The sequence below is a fragment of the Rhagoletis zephyria genome, unplaced genomic scaffold (assembly GCF_001687245.7).
Source record: "Rhagoletis zephyria isolate East Lansing unplaced genomic scaffold, Rhagoletis_zephyria_1.1 Rzeph_scaffold_04151, whole genome shotgun sequence".
NCBI lineage: Eukaryota > Metazoa > Arthropoda > Insecta > Diptera > Tephritidae > Rhagoletis > Rhagoletis zephyria.
The window spans coordinates 15,614-25,406 of NW_016161234.1; the positions used below are offsets into that span (position 1 = coordinate 15,614).

The 9,793-nt window shown below is 32.7% G+C and overlaps 1 long non-coding RNA gene across 1 annotated transcript; it reads left to right on the top strand.

The window, feature by feature from the left end:
- The first annotated feature begins 606 nt into the window (after positions 1-606).
- LOC108370324 (uncharacterized) lies at positions 607-5,872 on the top strand. Its single transcript, XR_001848620.1, has 2 exons — positions 607-2,023; positions 4,874-5,872. It is a non-coding gene; the product is annotated as an uncharacterized LOC108370324 (long non-coding RNA).
- Positions 5,873-9,793: the final 3,921 nt, after the last annotated feature.

The following is a 9,793-nucleotide window of genomic DNA, read 5'->3' on the forward strand; positions in this document are numbered from 1 at the left end:
CTTTCGAGAGGAACGCAAGATAAGGTATATACCGCCTTTCGGGGCCATTCCACCACGCCTACTTCTAACTGTTATAACTTCTGAAGTATGTATATTCAGTTTCAGAATGGCGATTTTTTATTGATTTTGTATTTCTTATTACTTACTTCTTCCTTTATTTAATTTATTTTTATTTTAACCAAACTAATAAAAGTATTATCTTATCTGAACCCCTTCATTTATTTCANAATTTATTTTTATTTTAACCAAACTAATAAAAGTATTATCTTATCTGAACAGCGTTTACCCCTTCATTTATTTCTTTTATTTAATTTCTTTTTTTTTACCAAACTAAAAAAAATATTTCCTTATTTAATCTGCGGGCATTACATGCTCAGGAGTAAGGGATATCTCTTCCCGTTGGTTTTAAAAATTTTACTTTTCAGAAAATAGTAAATATGGTTTTGCAATTTTGTTTAAGTGTTTCTTCATTTTGAGCAAACAAAAACAATTAATTTCCACCATTTTAATGATTACGTTTATAATAATTCATTCAATACTTACCACAAATATACTTATTTAAATGCTAAAAATTAATGTAATAAAACTATTATTTTTTCCAGGTAAATGCATATGCTAACTCATATCCGCGTACCGCAGCCTCTATATCAACTGATCGCCTAACGAAGCATGTAAATTAGAGTAAAATATCTATGTCGTTAACACGAAAATTGCAGCATTAATAATCAGCAAATTAAATACCATATACGATTTTGCCAATATATAAAATCAACTGAGTTGCGTAAAGCACTTTAAAGCCAATAAACAAATATTAAATGCAAATAAATTAGAACGCCAAAAAAAAGTTAGTACCAACAAACATACCACAATCAATGCGCAAAAAAAAAGTAAATGCATGTAATTGCGCGACGAAGCAAATGAGCTGCACAATTTCGCAATGCGTTTATAAATATTTAATATATTATTTTTTGTAATTGCAACAGCAATACCAACAACAAACACACACAAAAAATATGCGCGCGCAAATTAACATGCTTAAAATACATAAATTCATATTAATATAGATGTAATTTGCGCAAAAAATGTGCAAAGGGGAGCAAACACAACAACAAAAAAAAAAATAATGACAAAAGAGCTGAAAGAAATAATTAAAAGTGTTTGCCATTTATTGCACTACGGCGCCATCGTCAAATGAAAGGCAAATAAAAAAATATATAATAATAATTTATAAATAAGTAAGCAAGCAAGCAGACAGGCGCATACAATTGCAACGGAAATGTACACACATAAAAAGCCTGCTTAATAATAACATTTATAATAAAAAGTGCAAACACATTTACCGCAAAACGCGCAGCTCTAAAATAATACTACAAAAGTGTGGCGGCGCCGTTGTCGCGTTACCCATACGCCACCGTATACGCAGGCGAATAAAAAGCCACTTGAGCATTGCCATCGAGTTGGTGTTGCTGTTGCTGTTGTAGAAGTGTTTGTTTGCGCGTCAGTATATGGCTGAGTGTGTATGCCCATGTGCGTTCGCTCTGTTAATGTAAAGTCATAAATTATGTATTTAATTAATTAATAGCGCAAAACAATAGCAGCATATTAACACATGTGCGAGTGCGAGTGCGAGTGTGAGAGGCGTAGACAAACAAATTTACAAGTAGACGAAATATAAAAAGCACGCTGCTTTGAGTGCCCCTTCTAATGTCGCTGCAAATTGCAAAGAAAGTTGGCGCATTGTCTTGAAGCTCTTTTTATGCTTAATTAAGCGGATTTATTTTGTTAATTACAGCATAGTAAATACATAGTTGTGTGTAATCATTAATAATACTTCAAAATCAGGAATTATCGTAGTGCCTATTGTATGAATTTCAAATAAATAAAACAAAAAAAGTATTAGGTGAGAAAATTATAGGAAATAAATAAAAGTTAAATCTTACAAAGCCGTACATATCTTTCTGCGTTAGTGGACACCAATGGGATATTGATCGTTGAGATTTCAGGATATTGGTTTTATAGAAAGGTAAGATATAGCAAATAATTTACTGCTTCTAATACTCAATAGTATGAATCAAGCCTAATTCACTGGCAATTTGTTTGCATTAAGTAGTGCTGTTTTAAATTTTTGATGTTACACACATCTGCAGTGTATTTTTGGTCGTACTTTTGTCTGCGCGACAAAACTTTTAGAGTCAACTTACTTAAAACGCGAATTGAGGACTCAGATTTAAAACTCGTGGTAATCCGATTTGGTTCATATTAAGAATGTTTATTAATTACATAAAAAGGAATAAATTGTGCCGGTAGGTGGCGCAGAGGTCGAGATATTTGATATAACAGTATTTATGGTACGATTTCGTTCATATTTAGAAATCTTGTTTTAAAAATATTTTTGTTTTTTTTACCATAAATAATAATCTTTAGATTTAGATTTGTATATTTCGGTAAAACTTAATCATTTTGATTTTTATTTTTCTGGATTAAAAATAATCGTTCTTTTGGATTTTTATTTTTTTAGATTTTTATGATTAAAATTAAGTCTAAAATTATCGGTTCTAATATGATCGAAAAAATTAAAATCCTAAAATTACGGTTAAAAAATTTGGAGATGGAAGTCCCATTTAAACGGTAAATGTATGACTTTTATTATAGCGATCATAACTTTTACAGTGTATATAACTATATCAATGCTGAAGGAGCCGAAATGTATCTCGAAGAAAATCGCCATTCGTTCCAGAGGAAGTTGTTTTCCGTTTTTTAAGCTTAAGGCTATGTCGAATACAGGTATATTCAGGCGATTTAGGCGGCCAAAACTATTTTCTGATCTATATCTGAGCTAAAGAGGATAGTAAATAAAAATCCGCAGTTTATTTCTAAACTTTGTGCAAATCTCAGGGAAATTCAATAAACTTGCTAATTTCTCATCCGATTTCGTAAAAACTTTTTCAGTATGCAGTTTTGTAGCCCGTTAAATTGTAGTATAAATTTAGTACATATACATTGTAACATTTAACTGGCTGAAAAATCGCGTTGATTTTTGGCAATTATTTTTGCTAAAAAAGAAAAGTAAGTGCGCCTGGACCACACTGGAGAAGTGAAACTTACGTTACATATCTATTTTGTCTGATAACCAATATACATACATACATAAATACATCTACTTTTGCTTAAGGTTATATTTTTTGTCTTTTTTCTATCTAGATCCCTATCTCTACCCCAGTTCGTTCTAAATAGATGACAGTATCGATAACAAAATCGTTAAAAATATCGATAAAGATATCTATAACAAAATCCATAAAAATATCGAATATTATATCGATAAGTTCCGAAGACATCGATAGCAAAATCGGTAACAATATCGATAAAAATTTCGATAACAAAACCAATAAAAATCTAACCGAAAATCTCTGAAACCCCAAAACAGTTCACATATTGAATCTTTGGGTCTCAATCCATATCCTTTTCTCTATAATTACCTTTATTTTAATCTTTCTTCCTCTGTCTTCATCTTAACTTTTATCGGTATCCTAATAATCATCTTTTTTTTATATTTATCTTCGTTTTTACTTTTATGTTTAAAATTTTCTTCATCTACATATTCCCCTTCACCTTTGCCCCTATATAAGTTAAGTGTTTAAATTTACTTTGATCTCCATTTTTGCTTTTATCTTTACGCACCTTTGTTTTTGTTTTTATTTTTACTTTTGCCTTTATCATGTTCTTTATCTGTGTACGTACTCACCTTTACTTTCCTTTTTGTGTTGGTCTTTTTCTAAGTGTTATTCTTTAACCTTTTGTTAGCAAGAGATTGTTAAATTAATACCATATGCATACACTCAAGAAGCACTTGTTTCAACTCCAACCATTTCCGTTGCACCATTTCCGTTGCATCATTTCATTTCACCACTTCCGTTGCACCATTTCCGCGTATAATTTCCGTTGAATTTGGCAAGTTACTCCCAACCAACCAAATTTGTAAGCAGTGTTATCTTCTACAAAGTTCAAATGCCTTTTACTCCTGAGTCGGCGTGAGTCTGCGACTAATTTTTACTACATAGTTTACTAAGTATGTGCACTTTCTGCTCTAAAGTAAAGTAGTTCAGGGGCAGACACTGAAATATTTCAAAACTTTTCGTAAGGACTACAATCTTGATAAAAATTCTTAATTAAACAAGTACCATTTAGACTCTTAGAAAGTAATTACAAAAAATCAACATTTAAATAAATTTTGTTAAGAGGCAGAGATACTTACTAGATTCATTACCATCCACCACGAAAATAATATTTAATTCTTAACTTGCAAACAAAATTATGACAGTGTAAACGTTGTTTCAGACGATTGTTGTGAACAGGTGCGTATACTATAAGTAGCGATACAATTTTGACGTTATGCATGAACGGGAGAAATAGCATATGGTTGCCAGACTTGTGCAGTACTACAGAAAGCCAAGGAAGTCAGGGGATTTGCTCAGAATGGCCACTGACTAGTAAAGAGAATTTCAGTTGAGCTTAGTCCATTTGCTCGATTTCCTCTGATGATAGCAAGCCATGACACTTGTTCGGCGGATAATCTTTTAATCAAAGAAGGCAGAGTTTTCCTAATTTTTTTCGTTCCCAAGACAGCGTAAGAAAAACATCGGGTTAAAAACGCATTTTACTAAGGTACTAAAATTCGATAAAAATGTGAAACAAGGTAAAAAATCTCCTCCAAATTTAAAATGAGCGATACATATTTACATACATACATAGAATAGGATTGGATGTATAATTTAGGAAATCATTACTTTCACTCTCATCCTTTTTGACGATTCACTAGTTTGTAGCTAATTTTCATTAGAGTTGATTCAATGCTTTTACTTTCTTGCCCTTTCAGTGCTTGTAAATGAGATGCAGCAGACAAAAGGATTTAACTAAGGCAGTCTAAGTAAATGAAAAGCAGCAGGCAGCAATAAAACAAACAATAAACTGGGAAATAAAGCTTACCATTTGGCGACACTGAATTGCAGTAAACGCGAAAGCAAAATAATGTCTCGCTTTTAAAAGCGGAAACGGAAACTCAATCAATGCGTTACAAAAGTACGCTTCAGGCGCTTAAATACAATAAGCAACTTAAGTAGAAGTTGAACAAAAAAAAAACGTAAAAAGTAGCAACTATAAAATAATAGCTAAGGAAAATAAAAATTGCAGTGGGAAATAGAGCAAAACAGCTAAAGGGAACTACAGAAACAACTTACTGAGATAAAAGAAAAAAATATTAAAAAAAATTTAAGCAGAAATCAGGGAAGCAAATCAGAGTTGCAGAAAAAGATTGGGAATCATTTAAATTGTACAATTGGAGGACAAGGTGGAGTGAAGTGGGAGGAAGAGTGCAGCGGTGAAGGCTGCTGAGAAGAAAAAAAAATAATCGAACAGAAAACAGGTGCAACACAAAAGCGCAACGGAAGTGAAATCGGTGAAATATTCACGCACACCATTGCAACGCTGAGAAAATGCTGAAATAAAGGGCAGCAGCGAATGAGAAGTGAATAAGTACTGAAAAACAAGCAAAAAAAATGTTGCTGTAAGACGTCTACAACAGGAATTAAACTATAAAACAACTGAAATTCGTCGACAACAACAAAAGCACATTTTGTAACGTATTTCCGGTATTGTAAGCGTTGCAAGCAAAATAAAGCAAAGTGTGGGTGACTGAAGGATAGATAGAGCGAGGGAGCGCGTGAAGAGTGAATTTGGAAAAACTAAGTTTAGCGTAAAGTTTGAGCATAAAATAGCAGAGCAACGGAATAAATAGCAATAAATAAGTACATGAGAAGATTTGCTAATAAATAACTGCGAAAAATTACTAAATAGAATTTCCAAAAAATTTTTAAAACTTTAGTAAGGAAAAATATATTTTGATTGCAAAAATAAATGCCTAACGAAAAACCCTTGACACCATAACTTTCCGTAGTGTCTTTCTCTATACTAACCAATCGCCATAAATTCAAAGCTTCTACGCAACTTACTTATTTCGTTAGTTTTCTTTACTTGCGCAAAAAGAACAAAACAAAAATCGAATTAAGAAACACAAACGTGCATAAGAAGAAAAATCAAAAAAATTCGTATAATAAAAACAAAACAGAAAAATACTCCCTCGGCTTTATATTCATACGCTACGTAGTGTTTTTTTTTGTAACCGCGTACAAATCTTGCGTAGCATTGCATTAGAGCAGCATCGGTTGTTGCATAAAGCGAAACATTTAACGGTAAAGTGATTGGTTGCGTAGAAAGAAACCGTACAGTGGAGGTTCTCGAGACACTTTCTTGTAAGTGACGTGTTGCTGTTTGTTGATTGTTGAACGACCCTAAAAAAAGAGTAGAAGTTTGCAAATAAAAACTTGAATAACCCAAGGAGTTGTAGCCGGTAAGTTGACTTGATTTTTAATAACCTTATAAATGTTGTATTGAATCACTTAAGGGACACAAGAGTTGGCGAAGTGGCAGCCTAAAAGTATGTCGTTTGGTGACAAAAGTTCATAAGAATATTCTTCAATAATTTTAGCCAAAAAATAAAGTATTTCTCCTATAATTTTGGTACATCAAAAAAGATACATTCGTACAGTTAATTTTTTTATCAGTTCCCAAAATTTGTAATAGTTTTGGGAGGTACTTTTTTAGAAACTATTTCAAAAGAAGCGTAACTTAAAAACTGTTGCATAATTTTAGGGCGTCGAAAAAACTATTTCAGTGTAAATAATACGTGGCCTTTTTATCTTTTCCCTAAATAATTTTCAAACGGCCTTTGGTGCAAGTTAACTTCAGGAAGATTTTCATGGCATAATTTTTGACAGCGAATACCTTATAATTAACAGCTTGAAGGTATGCTAAAGGAAATTTTAAACATTTACTGCTTAATTTTATCGATTAACAATTTTTGAATATGGAAGATTTGTAAATTTTCCCCTATACCAAGAGATAATGTCTTTCTATTCAACCTCGTAAAATTATTTGCATGAATAAGCCCGAACTCTAAGTCATTGGTTCTGCATGCAGTGATGACCGCCAACGCCATTCTGTTTCCAGGACCTTCCAAAAGGTAAATGGCCTTTGAATTCTCCAAATACGATCTCGTCTAGATGCGTCTAACAACTCTACAAGTAGGTTCTGCCTATTTTTTATTTTCCAGATAAATTAAGTATGCAGTTTATATGATTCCTCGTATCGCTGGAGTTATTTGCGGTATAAAGCCATTTGCCTACCCTTGACAATTCGTCTGCCTCGCAATTTCCCGAGATGTCTGTATAACCCAGTACCCACATAATATAGAAATATCAGATCTATCCAAGGAGCTTAGCCAGGTGAACTGAGCAAGTTTTATCCTATTTTGGTATCTTAGTATAAAATACGACCTTTCCGAAAGGATTATCGTGATTCTCTTACAAACTATCACAGCTCACTTCTCTTGGCAGACGGAGTAATGACCTAATGCGTATAGTTGTTGACACTTCTTTCACTCCGACGATCACATATGAACATATAATCTTTATAAGAGAGGGAATAGCCAATAAATTACCAGAAAAATAGTAAAAGATATTAAGTTTTTCTCACGTTTATGCTATTCTTTCGTTCACCTTTTTAACTGTCCTACGTAAACTAACAACTAAAGCCGAAATTTAAATTCAACTCTCCTACAGCATAAATTCTCAGCTTCATACAAAATTTTTCGTAAACGTGCAATATGTATTCACCATCGACTAAAAACAAAAACTCAGAGGAGTACATAAAATACCATTCTCGTTAAATTTACAAGCGTACTTCCCGTGCAATGTCCGTAATAAACTCAATTTAATACCCGACAGTTTAATTGTCCACAAATCCGTTTGGTAATCTACTTAAAATTTACACTAATCCAAGCGTTAATCTGCTTACAACACATTTTAAAATTTCGTGTTTATTATACAGTAACAACAAACACGCACGCGAGTGTGTTAAAGTGATATGCATGTAAAAATTAAATGAGGAAGAGAAGAAACATTAGCGTGCTAGGAAAAAAACAACGTAATTTAGTAGTTAGTAGTGCACAAATACCTACAATATTATACCTACAATATTATATAAGTATGTAAATGTGTACAAAGTACGTAAAATTACAAACAAAATATTTTCTCAGTTGCGTGTGTGTATATTAGGGTGGGCCAAAAATGTATGTGAAAAAGTAAGGTCACCACCTAGGATTGTTCTATACCGAAAAATAATTGACCTCTGAAGGAAACCCAGTTTTCCGATCGAAAAATATTGATTTTCATGAATTGTATACCATTTCTACGAAAAGTTGTTTTCCCCCATATAAAATACATGGAAAACTTTAGGCGTCTTGAACGACCTCTAAGTTTTTCTTTACTTCAAAAAGGAATAATAGAGGCGTACGCAATGCATAATTTGTGGGTGCCGAGTTTATTTCCAAAGTATATTTTATTAGAAATGTTAAAATATAGTTACTAAAAAATTTATAACAATTTAACTCATTAATTTTTCTCTTTTTCACCGACTTAAAAATAAGCGTTATAAAAGGGAGGAGGTTGTCAATTCTTAAAAACATATTGAAGATTTTAAATAAAAATTTGTTAATCAACTACCTTAATTGCATACAAATTTTAAAATTCGGCATCATCTTTACACAAAAATCGTAATTTCTTCATTATTTTTTATTTAAACAAATAGTCTTCGAGGGTCTTCTACAAATCGATCAATTGTTTTAGTGACAATTTCACTTTTGCTTTCTTCTTCAAAACCTCTGTGAACGCTAAGCATACATAAACCCAAATTACAGGTGCAAACTAAGTAGAAAATATTATTAGATGAGCGATATGATTGAGTAAAAATCATAAAATTTCCTATTAGAATATATTTTTAAACGCACCAATCAGCTGTTGATAAAAATAATTTATCAAACTATAAAAAGTAAGCTGAAAAAGGACGTTCAGAGTTAATAAAATTATCGAGTAACAACCAGCTGTTTACCAAAACTACCCCAAAACTTGCGCATGAATGCAGTAGTGGTTGCTTCTTCACCCTTGCTTCTTAATGAGTAGGAGAATGCAAAACCAAATGAGCATATAGAAAATGTCCAGGATTCTAGGTAGCAGGTGGGTTATTGTACCTTTAATCTTCGTTATAAGCCATGTTTTGCTAATATTGAGGGTACGAGAAGAGAGTAGTTTCTGACATTCTCTGAGCGAAATATGTCTTTAGCAGTCCCTTTGAGATGTTAATGCGTCCCATTTGGAGGAACCGCCAAGTTTTGTTTGAATAAAGCTAAGAGAAGCACACTTTTGTGGTATACCAACTGATGCATCGGTAGCTTGCTCCAGCTTGTTCCAACTCGGTCCTGTTACTCCGTTCATTGTGTCAGTTGATCATTGCGAAGCTTACTGCGTTAATAAATACCCTGCTGGAAACTTAGATTACTTTGGTGGTGGTAATCCAAATGATTGGATTATTATATCCATGGATTAGTGGAAGATCGACCTATCTCGGCAGCCAGACCGAAAATGCCCTATCTCAGAAAACTTTTCAAGAACGCCCTATTTCAGAATTTGGTTGAAGAACGCCTTATTTTCAATATATTTTTAGTTGAGATAAGACGTTCTGCAACAAAGTTCTGAGATAGGGCGAATGTTGCGTTAAGTGGCCCTCAGTCGTGATTAGATCCAATATACTAAAACAGCATTTTACTAGTATGTGATTTAAACTGATATCTATGGAGAGATTCCTTTGCATTTCCCGATATAATATAGGAAATGTATTATAATTT